Source organism: Vulpes lagopus, chromosome 2 (assembly GCF_018345385.1).
Source record: "Vulpes lagopus strain Blue_001 chromosome 2, ASM1834538v1, whole genome shotgun sequence".
NCBI lineage: Eukaryota > Metazoa > Chordata > Mammalia > Carnivora > Canidae > Vulpes > Vulpes lagopus.
In genome coordinates this window covers 21,613,015-21,627,685 of record NC_054825.1, presented here as the reverse complement: position 1 = coordinate 21,627,685, position 14,671 = coordinate 21,613,015, and the positions used below count along the sequence as shown (strand labels likewise).

Here is a 14,671-nt window from a genome sequence, read left to right as displayed (position 1 = left end):
ATTTGAGAGTGAGAAAATCTGGACCTTCATGCAAATAGTTGGCATCAAGATGTAGCACCTGTAGCCAGGCCCAGAGAGTGAGGCTCAGGATTGGGGTTGGGGGGAGTGGTGGGAAATGGGAGAATGGGAACAAGCCTTTTTATGCACAGGCACTTGCTGTATCTTATCATTTCTAGTTTTCACCATACTTTGCAAGGCAGTATTATTAATCACCACCAATTCTTTTAAGAAAGGAGGGAACTGAAGTTCAGAACCAGAGAACTTAGGTAATTTTTCACAGCTACTATATGGTATAACCAGAATTAGACCCCTCTTCATACCACCTTGACAGTACCTTTACCCTCCCAGAGACTACAATGGTTCTGGGCAGGAAACAAAAGCTGTATCCTAGACAAGGAGGGTATTCAGTAGCTCAATTCCCAACTTGATAATGAATAATGCCAAGGGCACTTTCTTAGATATACAGACAAGGGAGTATTAAGAATCCTTTGGCAGAAAGGGTATCTTGAATCAGCTTAGCACTCAGCTTGACTCCTCTTGACTGATAACTGCCCCTTCCAAGGATTTTGCCATGAAAAGGGCAGCCAAGATCTCTGCAATGTCAGTTTTTCAAACAGTCTAGGGATGCCTATTTTTCCAGTGACCCTCAGAGTCTGGAGAAGGTGCTCTGAGAAGCTTTTCGTTTTAAGAGCATGATTTTTTTTTTTTTCCCCAGCAGAGGAAGATTATTTGGAGCCAGAGGTGGGATTTAACCTGGGGAATGTTTTTAGTCCAAAATCATACAAACAATGAAATGACAGTATTGATTTTCTTGTCATACTTGTAAACATCCACTAGATGCCCAATGTTAACCCTATTTACTACACTCCATTAAAGACTAGGAATGACTGAGGTAACAGAATAAAATATTAATTTGTTTCTGGGTAGCTTACAAACCTTTAGGAAACATAAAAGACAAAACATACAATGAGTGCTTTTAATTATAGTATTTAAACTCTCCGTGGCTTTCCCAATACTGTTTATGGGCAGCTTAATTAAACACTATCCTAATTCAGTGTAAGGAGACCCTAGGGGACATGCATTATACCTTCAAACTATAAGAGTAAAAGAATACTTTAGTTTTTTTTTTTTGAAGTTTTTGTTTTTATGATTTTTAGGCAACTTAAGAACATTTAGGAGTCACCAAAAACGTTTGGTTACCTAGGACATGAAAGAAGATAGCATTGACAAACTTTAATGGAAGGGACCATTTGCCACACATTCTCCAGGTCCCCTTGTTCTTTACTAAACTGAAGTTCTGACTCTCTTCTATCATGCTGACAATCTCTATTCCCACAGATACTCTGGATCTGAGGAGCTGGGCTTTATCTATATTCACAAATCACCACTATCCTGAGGAGTCTTGGTGAAGTTTTCTACAATAAGCAGGATTTTTTGCATTTTAACATCTTCAAATTTCTGGATGCATCTTAGAATCAATGAAATATAATATCCAATGTCATCTAGGGGACAGTTATGGTGCCATGGAACAAAAACCTTCTGTAGATAGATTCTGGAAATATCAAGAAGCCACCATTATCAGTGAGGGTGACAGAATATGAGAGACTCCTAACTCAGGGAAATGAACAAGGGGTAGTGGAAGGGGAAGTGGGCAGGGGGTTGGGGTGACTGGGTGATGGGCACTGAGGGGGGCACTTGATGGGATGAGCACTGGGTGTTATACATGTTGGCAAGTTGAACTCCAATAAAAACATAAACAAAAAAATAAAGAGTACATTTATCATAATGAGCACTAAGTAATGTATAAAATTGTTGAATCACTATATTGTACACCTGAAACTAATATAACCCTGTATATTAGCTATACTGGAATTAATAAAAAAATTAAATTAAAAAAGGTGGCACCATTATCAAAGCACCTTAGAATCAATGAAATAAGAGTATATATAGTTAATATTTATTGATCACTTTCCATAGACTGGTGTACCAATTATCTAGTACCACATTAGTGCTGCCTAACCAACAACCATAAAACCTCAATGTTATATAGCAGTCAGCATGTATTATTTCTCATGAATCTATGGCGTGGGTGATTGAGCAGTTCTGCTGATCTACACCAAACCCAGCTGGACTCACTGTGTCTGCAGTTGGCTACAGCTGCGTGAGTGTTTCTGCTGATCTTGATTGAGCTCCCTCATATTTGGAAGTTAGCTGTCTAGGCTGGTTATTTGGGATACATTTCGTTCCTCCTGTGGTCTTTCACTCTCAGGCAAATAAGCCTAGGCTTATACTTAAGGTAGGGGGATTCCAAGAGAAGAGAAGGACTCATGCAAGCAGTTTTTCAAACTTCTGCATGAATAACATTTTATGGGACAAAGCAAGTTATTTATTTGCCTAATCCCAGAGTGAGCCTTAAAACAAACTTGAGGATTTTCAGCTCCTCCTCTGAGTTCTCTGGCATTGTGTAGCACTTACCTGGAGATGGACATCTGCTGCCCCCTTTAGGGTTAGAGATCACTTTTCAGTCTATCATCTCTTGATTTGCCTAACTCATGAGCCTTATCCACCTGATATATCTATGGCTTTATAGACCATGCATATTAGTTAATTCCTAACATCTATCCCTTTAGCTAACATTGCAATTAAGAACTACAGTAGGGGGCGGCCCGGCTGGCTCAGCGGTCTAGCGCCACCTTCAGCCCAGGGCGTGATCCTGGAGCCCCGGGATTGAGTCCCACGTCGGGCTCCCTGCATGGAGCCTGCTTTTCCGCCTCTGTCTTTCTGCGTCTCTCATGAATAAATAAAATCTTAAAAAAAAAAAAAAAAAACAAACCAACTACAGTAGGGCCTTAAAAATCTGCAAATACATCATCCTTTTAAACCAATCTGTCCTCCACAAAGTCAAAAGTGCTAGAGCTATTGCTTAAAAGTGTATCAAAGTCCCTCATATAGAATCCTTGGGGGTGGGGTGGAATTCCAATACATCTCTCCTGATGAACTCCAAACTCACCAATTGTTGATGAACACCAAGGTCAAAATCTTGCTCAAGATTGGTGATCATAGTTGCAATTCCTTTTAAACCAGCCTGTTGAAACTTCTCATTCTGAATCAGTCTGAGGAGAACAATTGATACTTGTAGGAAACCAGTAATGTGAGTGCTAGGCTTATACTGATTACTGGTCTTACAGATAAAACTTTAAGTAATGGGTAATATAGCAAGTCAAAGAAATAGGGTCTGCTCCTCTGGATTTATTTTGTAATTTTAGCCTAATGACCATTCTCTTCAAATATTTTTAATACATTTAGATAAAAGTGAGGAAGAATAGTTCTTTCATACTACATGCTTATCCTCAAATCATCCTTTTGAGATATGTGTATTACAATTTTATTGTGGTGTTGAATCTCCATCAGGCCATCTCATGAAATTTATTTTTCTCTAACTTAACTGCTAACTGATGGCAAGGTCCATGAAAGAAGCTTCAGACAAGCAGGGCATCTAAATATTTTTACCCCTTGTGCTTGAACAATTAAATAGAATTTTGTTCTGTAGGCTGCTGTAGGAAATGACAGGCTTAATAGCCTGGTGAATGAACAGTGGGGTTTACACTTGAGGTAAAGTCAGCTTAAATTTCAAATCAGCTACAACTCAGAACACACATTTCCTGAGCAGGTAGGATGGAAAAAGCATCTGGATATCGAAGAGACAAGTGACTAAATTCTGAGGAGGTTTTCAGATTTTTAAAAGGGATTTTTAAACAAATAACAAATTGGAACTTTCCCTAAATGTTCAAACAGAAACCCCCTTTATAGTCTTATCTTATGGAGTACATCAGAGATGTGAGCAAATACAAATCAAAGGTATCACACAATGATCTCTAATGGATCAAAATTTAGACTACAGTCATGAAACATCACTTTAAGCTTCCCTGGCTTGGTTACTCATATAACCTGAGCACTAGAAATGTGTTAAGGTTCAGCTATGCTATTTTGAATCAGTGGTTCTTGGAAACACACAAGAATAAAAACTGTCTATCTATCAGACTAAGTTGTTTTTAGGTACTTATTTTTTAGTAGATTCACCTTATTAGCATAATCTAGTTTGCTGCTATTTATGCTGTTATATATATATTTTAAAATATTTTATTTATTTGTTTATTCATGAGACACACACACACACACACACACACACACAGAGAGAGAGAGAGAGAAGCAGAGACACAGGCAAAGGGAGCAGTAGGCTCCATGCAGGGAGCCCAGTGTGGGACTCGATCCTGGGACTCCAAGAACACATCCTGGGCTGAAGGCAGCGCTAAACTGCTAAGCCACCGGGGCTGCCCTATGCTGGTATATTTGACAACTGTAGCTCTGGGTGATAAATAGAGATTGGCATCCTTTGTTTTCTGGACCTCCAGCTTGACCAAGTAATGTATCACCATCTCTGCTTTGGTGGATGGCCAAAGGTATGCTTTTGTTCGTTCACTTTTAAAGTTATCTAAAATAAATATGCACTGAAGACTTACTGAGCATCCTTAAATACATTCATTTAGTAGACACTTTTGCAGCCATTAAATAAGGTGATGTAACATTAGCATCAGAAATGAAATCCTTAGGTATAAATCGAACAAAACATTCAAAAGAGCTACATGAAGAAAATTACAAAACTCTGTTCATAGAAATCAAAGAAAAACTAAATACGTTGAGAGATATTTCGTACTCATGAGTAGTAAGTCAATAGTGTTAAGATGTTTCTTTTCGACTTGATCTACAGATTCAATGTAATCCCAGTCAAAAATCCCAGCAAGTTATTTTGTGGATATCAACAAATTGATCTGAAAGCTTACATGGAGAGGCAAGAGACCTAGAATAGCTGACACAGTATTGGAGAAGAACAAAGTTGCAGGATTGACACTACCTGACTTTAAGACTTAATACAAAGCTACTATAATCAAGGCAGTGTGGTATTGACAAAGGAATAAACAGAGATCAATGGAAAAGAATAGAGAGCCTAGAAATGGACCCACACAAATATACCTTTTACAAACATTAACTCAAAATAGATCATACATCCAAATTTAAAATACAAAACTACAAAATCCCTGGAAGATAATAAACGAAAATATAAAAGACTAAGTTTGCCAATGACTTTTTAAATACAACAGCAAAGGCATGATTCATGAAAGGCACAATCCACATTGAAAGACAGTATGGCAGGTTGTTTTTCATAAAAATAAACATATTCTTATCAAGCAATTCAGCAATAACATTCATTGGCATCAACCCAAATGAGTCGAAAACTTAGGTCCACAGAAAAATTTGCGCACAAATGTTTATAGCCACCTAGTCATAATTTTCAAAACTTGGAAGCAACTTGGATTTCCTTCAATAGGTGGAAAAACTGTTACATTCATACAATATAATACTATTTAACTCTAAAAGGAAATGAGCTACCAAACCACATTAAGGCATGGAGAATCCTTAAATGCATATTGCAAAGTGAAAGAGGTCATTGTGAGAAGGTTACAAACTGTGATTCCAACTTTATGATATTATAGAAAGGACAAAACCATGCAGATGATAAAATAATCAGTGGTGGTCAGGAGTTCATGGGAAGAAGGAATGTGTAGGTGGAATAAAGAGGATCATTAGGACAGAGAAACTACTCCTGATTCTGTAATAGTGAGTACATCACTATACATTTATCAACTCCCTAAAGTGTACACCATTATGGGTGATTCCTAATGTAAACTATGATTGATAATCGTGTGCTAATATTGGTTCATGGATTGTAATAAATGTACCATGATATTGTGGGATGTCGAACGTAAGGGGGCTGCACGTGTAATAAGGAGAGGGTATGTGGGTAGCCTTGCTCAATTTTTCTTTGACTCTACAACTGTTCTAAAAAAATTAAAGTCTATTACTTAAAAAAAGAATGAGGTAGTCTTGCATGAATTCAAAGGAGAAAAAATGAAATCTATTTTCAGGAAAAAAAAGGCAAATTGCATAATATGCATTATATGAACTGATGTTTCTGTGTGGGTGTCTGTGTATTGAAACATTGTTCTATAAATATACACACAATCATTTTATATGTTCCTGAAAGCATTGAAAGAAAATTGGAAGAATACATACTAGTTAATGGTGGTTATCTATAGGTGGTAACTTAATAATGGGTGATTAGATTTTATCATTTACATCACTAGATGCTTGTATCAAGTGTTTGTTGCTTTTATTGTCAGAAAAAAAAAGCAGAATGATAGGAAAAGAAAACAAGGTTTAAAAATCAAATAAATCAGGCAGTTTGAGGAGATGCCTGAATTTTCTCAAGTTGGGGCAGGTGGAATGCCTCTGGAATCTTCCTGTTGGGCCCATTTTGTCTGCTGTATGTACCTGCAGTGGTTGTGATCCATGGCTCTGCTCTTAATAAAACATGTATGTGTTCTTTCAGGCCCTGATCCTGGGCACCAAACTTTTCTCTTCAGCACTTACACCCTGTACTGAAAGGGTTTCAAGACCTAAAAGCTTCTGGGCTGAACTGATGCCCAGACTCAGAGTGACCAGCTGCTTTTGCTCTGCCTCTCTCCTCCTTGTAAGAAGTGGGCACATATTCATGGAACCTGCCTCTTATTTCCTGAATGCTCCAGGAAATGCAGGAAATATAGAAATGGCCCTAAGGCTCATCTGCATTTCTTGTACAGGACAACACTTCAAGGGCGGGGTGCCCCACTCTGCTGTGGTTCCTGTTCTACTGGAAGCCACGGTCCTATAGCCTCTATCCACAAAATTTAACAACTCCACAATACTGAGGGAACAAAAAAACAGGCAGGCTTCTTGCAGGTGGCCCAACAAAGAAAAGAGAAGCTATTCTTATTTTCAAGCAATTCACACTTCTGAATGTTTTTAAATGTGGAGAGTAGAGAAGGCTGGTCATACCTCTCTCCCACTCTTCCTTCCCATACTTTCTCCCTTTCTTGCTTTTTCATAAGGTAATTCTTATCTAATTATTTTGTCTGTGCAAAGAACAAAGTTAGAGGTTTAAAGATCTAGTTTCCTGGTTGTTGGCGATTATACCAAGGGAAAGAGAAGAACCTAGAACTTTGACTCCTCTTTACCACTGCTTACCACTATGAGGACCTGTTCCCGGTGTATGGACACCCTCACTACTGGACGGGGTCATGTCAGGAAATAATTTTTCAACTTCCTAATAGGCACATGAGATACATGATCAGTAGTTTCTCATCTGCAGAAACAGAAACCTGAGCCCTCAGAAATGTCTGGACAGTGCTTTGAAAGCATCCCAGCACACCAAGCCCAATAAGGTTGTTCCTCTAGGCTGGAGATAAAACACAGATGGAGTGAGGCTGTATCTGGGCTTAGTCATTTGTATCGGCTTTTGAGAATTCTACTGAGGCTAAGCAACCACAAGTTTCTGTTTGGTTTTATTTTGATTTAACAGTCAACCATATGCTACTGCCTCAAATCAGCCAGTCCCCATAGGTGATAACAGTTTTTATCCATTCCACAAGGGTGACATTGGCCCATGATGGAAGGAGCAGCTGGTTCTTTATTAGTGGCAATGCTCTTGGGGAGAAGTAGGATGCTTCTTTCAAAAATGATCACTTCTATATTGGAGAAAATCCCTTTCATCAGCCTGGCTACAGGTTTATGAAGCTACTCCTTTCCAATCATATGATTTTGATAGTCACTAAAGATGAAACAATACATCAAGTAAAGTCTCATATCTAATATATTAATACTCCTTGGAAATACAGGTTTGGGGCAATTGTTTCTCAGGCTGTTGATGACCTAGAAATATTTTATTGTATGGGTCATGATCCATTTCTTAAATTTACCTAACAAAATTCACCTGGAGATTTTTGCAAAAGACACAGATTTCTTTTTTTTTTTTTAATTTTTTTTTTAATTTTTATTTATTTATGATAGTCACAGAGAGATAGAGAGAGAGGCAGAGACACAGGCAGAGGGAGAAGCAGGCTCCACGCACCGGGAGCCCGACGTGGGATTCGATCCCGGGTCTCCAGGATCGCGCCCTGGGCCAAAGGCAGGCGCCAAACCGCTGCGCCACCCAGGGATCCCAAGACACAGATTTCTTAAAAAAAAAAAAAAAAAAAACAAAAAAAAACCCACAGATTTCTAGTTCCCCATTTTGATGACTGGTTTATGTCTGTAGAGAAGTGGGGTATTGACCCCTTAATAATTACACCAGATGACTGACCTCATTATATGGAAGTGGAGCCTTTGTGCTGCCAGGGCTATGTTCTAAGAAGCAAGGGAGCCCTAGATTATGGTAATGGAAAACAAATCTGGGTTTCTTTGATTTCCAGCTGGGAGTTCAAGTGCATTGAGTTTTCTTCATGACATCAAAGGACAACAACTTCTTGATCCCTGAATTTCCTAGATTTCCTTGATCAAGGGAAAGAGACCACTCAAGCTCTTGGTGGGTCCAATTTGTATAAGCAAATAAAACAAACCTGAACCCTTTGTTACTCAGATAAATCACCAGTATAGCATTTTAAATTTGAATTTGTGAGTTGACGACACACATACAAACACACACACACACACACACACACACACACACCGCAACTCATTGTGTTCAGCTTTCCAGCTCTAAAAAGATCTGATCTATATGTCTTTTAATTCTCATTTAGGGGTGAAGGGATTACTGGGAATAATACTTCCACAGGAATCTAGAGGGAACAGCCCTGAAGCTCCTAAAAACTAGGAGACTGAAAATCAGGGATTAGGATGTAATTCATTAAGTAAATTATTGTGTATTCATTCAATAAGAAATTATGATGCAATCATTATAATGATAACACTTATAAATAAGTGGTAATGGCATGGAAAAGACAAGATAATATTCAGTAAGAGAGCAAAACGTAGAACCAAAGGACCATATGTTGCATAATTTCAACAATTACACATAAACACATATATATGTAGAAACACAACCAAAGGATAAGGTATAAAAATATAATTTTATTTTTTAAAATAGATGCGTTACAAATTACTTTAATTTTATTCCTTATATTCTTCTCTAGGTCTTTTTTTTTTTTTTACCAAAATTTCATATATCTCTATTACTTTTCAGAATGAAAAATAATGCAAGGTGGTATAAGAGGAAATACTTTTTTTTTTACTAGTAAAATAGAATAATTTAAAACCTGTTAAGAAGCATGTGTTTCCAATTATGGCTCTAGGATTTGTGCATTCTCACTATGGGTGGTGACATCTGCCATTAATAATAATTAATAATACCTTCCCCCAGAGAACTCCAGGGAAAGTTTTATAACTGATGCCACAAGGATCCCTGATAATGTTCAGAACACTGCACCATATCCTGTTCTATGCGGTCAACCTAGATCAGAACCCCCTAAGGCAAAGCAAAGGAGCTGAAGAGATGACTTGATAACTAATTAGAAAAAAAAAAAAAAAAACAACTATGGTGGGACTTTTTACAGTAGTCTTCAATATACAGAATACCTTTGTGATAAAAATGTATCGTTGAGTCCAGGTGAGATAGAAAATAGAAACCAGCGGGTAAAAGTTACTGGAGGGTTCAGATTTCAGCTCAGCCCATGGAAGAATTTTCTAACAATCAGAGCTCCTGAGTGGGCAGATCCCCAGCCAGAGCTCAGTTTGAAGTTGGAGGATCATTTATCCAGGATGCCAGTGAGGGGTGGCTGTTTCAAGCAGACAAAGGCTGTGTGGGTTAGCACATAAGCTTCCTACCCAGCTCTGGGACCCTAAGTTCTCAGATTTACAAAATTGGGGTTGTATCTGATCAAGCAAGCAGGACAGGCATAACTATTCCCATCATACAGAGGAGAAATTTGAAACTTAGATTAACTGAAGGCCCGAAGTCATACAGTTAGAGTGGCAGGACCACAAAGTTCAAAGCAGTGCCACGAGCACTGCTGATATACACACTCAAATACCAGGGCAGAGGTACTCAGCCAGGATACCAATAACTGAAAGATTCGGGGCAACGGACCCTTGACAGGTAAACAACAAGGGAAAATGGCAACTTGCCCTCAACCTCTGGCTTTGGTGACTGGATTACACTCTGCAGAGAGCATCTTCTTTGGTCATCCAACATGTAGTTTGCCAGGAAAAAGAGTCATGGCCGAAGTCAAAGTCCATCAAAGTTTTGTTGTCTGAGAGACACTCCAAACTCTCTCGCGGGGCTCACGGAGACTCCTCCAGGTCACAGCCCTACTTGTCTTGACTTGGCCTGATGCTGGGGGTGGGAACTGCTGAACCAGGAAAGGAAAGACCATGTGCTTCCACTTGTATGAAGAAATGCTTGATTCCCTGAGTGAGAACATGAGCCTGCCATAAAGGAAGCAGGAACCTTCTGCCTCTGTTTCCAGGAAACACTGCTACTCACAGCTACAGGTCTCCTGAGGTAATATATAAAACATTGCTGCCAAAGAAACCCCAGGGACACAGAGGAAGACTAGGGAGGAGGGGTGGTCTTTTCATCTCTAGTTTCTGGCACTTTGGTCTCTGACAAGAGTTGTTGTCATTGTTGTTTTTGTTGCTGCTCTGCCACAAAGAGAAATCAGGGTTGGAGGAGAGGAAAAAAAATTAGATAAAATAAAACTGGGAGCATTAGACAGATTTTCTTTTTCTTCAGAGAACTACCGTGGCATTAATACAGTATTAGCAGTACACTCAGCATTCTGATTTCCATGATGGGTTATTTCATTCAAGTGAGGACTAGGAAGGAAAAAAAATCAATTAACATTTATTGAGCATGTGTGATGTGACAGGTACTCTCTAGAACATTTTCCATGTGTTGGTTCACATCAGCTTCCTGAAGATTGTATGAAGTGCTTATTTAACAGATAAGGAAAGAGGCACAGAGAAGTTTTACAATCTGTTCAAGGCTTTGGACTAAATTTGTTATTTATTAAATAATAGAGATGAGACTGAAACTTGAGCAGTCTCACTCAGAGCCAAAGTTACACTGGTCTGCGGCGATCCTAGCTCAAATGAGGGAATGAAATACTCAGGAAAGGTTATGTGACTTATTCAAAAGTCACTCACAAATGAGGGACAAATCAGCACTAAACCTTTAATATTCCAGGATGAGGTCAGATGATCATCCCCTAGCCTAAGAATATCCTGGACCAGTGCTCACAAGTCATGACCACTGGCATTTCATGAAACTTCCTGAACAAATGTCTTAGAAAAGATTGATGTAGAGATACCTGGGTGGCTCAGTGGTTGAACGCCTCCCTTCAGCCCACGGCCTGATCCTGGAGTCCCAGGATCAAGTCCCACATCAGGCTCTCTGCATGGAGTCTGCTTCTCCCATTGTCTGTGTCTCTGCCTCTCTATCTCTGTGTGTGTCTCTCATGAATAAATAAAATCTTTTTTTTTTTAAGAAAAGATTGATATATATGTTGAGCCAAACGTTCAGTGGACATCTACAGCAAGGCAGGCCCTAACTAGGCCAGCCATTCTCCTAAGTTACAGATCCCTCACAACCAACTTTGTAAACAGTATTTTTATCTCCTTACCTATGGAAACTAAGCACCATATTTGAGGTCACCAGCTAACAGTGGACAAAGAAGCAGCTGGTGTCCTGACTCAGCCCTGACCCCTCCACTCCACATTTCAGTTTACCTCCTCCAATGCGAGAGAGTTCTTGAAATAACACAACTTCTAAAACATTTAAATGTGAATCTTATCACTTTGACCTTAACAGAGGCTGATAAATTTTTTGAAATGTCCTAGCCTTTAATAATTAATTAAATGGAGCTCATAAAGAGGATAAGGCTGGCTCTAGAGTAATGAGATGTTTTACGCTCCCTCATATAATTTTACTGATGTTTGCAGTCACTTTTCATGAAAATAACGTCCTTCTCAAGGAAGCAAGTTGGCTTCTCTAAGGTTTGGCTTCCATGTTACCTTCTCATAGACTCTGAGGAACTCCAAACCCACAGACTAAGTGAAATTGGTGGAGGGAAGCCTTTCCACAAGGAATTAGAACAGATATATATATATATATATATATATATATATTAATCAAAATGAGCCTCTGGAGACTTAATCGATTGAGAGAAACAGAGAGAGAGAGAGAGAGAGAGAGAGAGAGAGAGAGAGAGAATTAATATGTATCAAATAGCCAATATGATAGGAATGACTCAGCCAGCCCTTGGCACTTAATGAATTACCAATTTCATGGGGATGGTTTAAGTAAAGTTCTGAAGTTAGCAGTACAAGGAATTCTATAATGCCAAGACAGTGTAAAATAGCAGTCTTTTCAGAAGAATTGGACTGGAACTGGAAGCCAACTATTCATGCTAGCATGGCAAGAGATTCACTAGCAGACACTCTGGGGATACAGAGGTGCCAACTCTTGGGATGACCTCACCATACATTCTGAAATCAAAAATAATACCTCTTGGGATTATGTTGAAGATCATCAGTAAGAGAAAGTCCCTGCCATTACTTTAAAAAACCCTATAATTTCAATTGTCTATTACTATTAATAGAAACTCACCAACTCAATCAAAAGTCATGTTTTCTACAGAGTCGGTTTAGCATGTTTCCTAATTAGGTTTTCCATCAGCCACGTTCATAACATTCAGGGGGAATGGAGCATTAAAGTTCATTGTTACGAAGCACTGGCCAAATCACCGACAATCAGTCACATATTCTCTATGCTCTCTATATGTGACTTTGCACCCTCTTAGTCTCCCACATCAAGACTCAATCCTAATATTTGGTTCTTTCCTGGGATGGATGCTTCAATAAAGGATAACTCTGAGGAAGCAAGATGTGAGAGGAGAAAATCAGCAATGAAGTGGCAGTCTTCATTTTTCATGCATTTATTAATTCATTACAGATTGAATAAATGAAACTTTTATATCATAATACATCATATACACTAACGTTTGTTAACAGTATAGGAGATTGACTCAAAGTTTATTGGGGTGGGACAGAAGATTTTGAATGATACCCAAAATTTACCTTTTTAACATAAAAATCTCTCTGACATCTTATAGTCTTTAATGAGAACTGATTCACATTAGTATATTTCAAGAAAGGGTGGAAAAGCACAAAACTGATTCCACTGGTAGTAGACCCAAGATATAACTGGCTTAGCAATCATGGCTGGAGGTCAGATTATTTACCAATTCTCTTGACATAACTCATTTAAAGATCACAGAGGCCTAGATTCGTATATTTTCCTTGACCACTGGAACAAATAATGTATACCTCATTCAGGAAGCTTCAAAAGGATGGTCAGATGATACAAAGATTCAAGAGTGGCAGCTCACCTCTGTGTTACCGTGAAAAGTTAATGAGTTTACAATGAACCACAGTGGGGTCACTAACCTTGGGGATTGCTTTCTTTATGATAATGCTGGTTGTCTCTGAGCCACACCTTCTCCCTCAGGGAAAGGTCATAGCACAGGTCCTTAATTTTGTTCACAATGGACTTGTAGAAAAACACCTGTGATTTGTATTTGGTGTCCAGGATGGATTTTGTAGGTAACCTCATGATATGTTTATTCAGCACATGGATTCAATCGAACAACAGATAATCCCCCATATCAGAAGGTTCTGTATAGTCACCATTGATTTAAAATCCTGCAGTGAGGAAAGAGCCAGAGGAGACTGCACTCTTGTGAGCAAGTCAGACCAGGTGAAGTCATGTGTGCACATGCACATACATAAATACACACACACACACACACACACACACAGAGTTATCCTCAGTGGTACTGGGCTTCCCCCACCTAGCAAGGTACAGAGGCAGAGCTCAGCAGACTAGATTAACCTTTCTTCCTCCTTACTGGCAACTCCAAATCCAGTACCCCTAACTTGTCCCCTATCATAACACATATTGCCATCAGGCACTCAGTGGCCATATCTGGAAACATGTGAGTTACCTTCCTTGCCTCTTTCTTTTCCCACCTTCCTTCCTAGATTCCCCATGGTTACTGGTTATATATCCTAAAATTTGTATCAAATGTTTCCACTTTATCCTATGTCCATACATCTTTATAAGTGACCTGCTGATTCTGACCACCATAACTTCCTACCTGGATTAACCTTCTAACTGTTCTCCTTGCCTCCATTCTAAGAGATTTGTATGTCTAGTTTGCTCCACAATATATTTGCTGAATTCTGAGGATGTACAGGAACACAAAGAGGCAAACCTGCAGTTTTCCCATGCTTAGTAAACAACCTACCAGAAGGAGGAAGAGGCCCAATGCAGGGAACTCATGAAAACCTTAGGAGGCATGGTGAATTGATACTGAGAATCTAAATCACATTTCACCTGGTGGCACATCTCAATATTAGTAAAAGCTAAGTCTGAGGCCCAGCGTGGACTGTTGGCAGAAAGCTATGATTCCTTAGGTGACATAAATTAACAGCAATTTCTGCTTAGTGACAAGGTTGAGGGTTTGGTGGACTTCAAACCATAGCTATTCTCCATCAAAAAAGGTGGTGCTGGGGTTGCTCAGTCGGTTAAGCATCTGCCTTCAACTCGGGTCATGATTCCAGGGTCCTGAGATTGAGCCCCGCATTAGGAAACAGGGAGCCTGCTTCTCCTTCTCCCTCTGTCATTCCCCCTGTTTGTGCTTTCTGGATCTCTCTAGCTCTTTGTCAAATAAATAAATAA

The 14,671-nt window shown here is 39.1% G+C and overlaps 1 long non-coding RNA gene across 2 annotated transcripts in view; it reads right to left on the bottom strand.

The window, feature by feature from the left end:
- The window catches only part of LOC121485105, a 74,208-nt gene that overhangs the window by 42,047 nt on the left and 17,490 nt on the right, over positions 1-14,671 (bottom strand). Inside the window, exon 4 of one of the 2 annotated variants that reach the window (XR_005986202.1) lies at positions 9,497-10,567. The exons of the other annotated variant lie outside the window; for it this stretch is intronic. This is a non-coding gene — a long non-coding RNA (uncharacterized LOC121485105). Of the gene's footprint in view, positions 1-9,496; positions 10,568-14,671 lie in introns of those variants that run through there. 2 annotated transcript variants of the gene reach the window in all.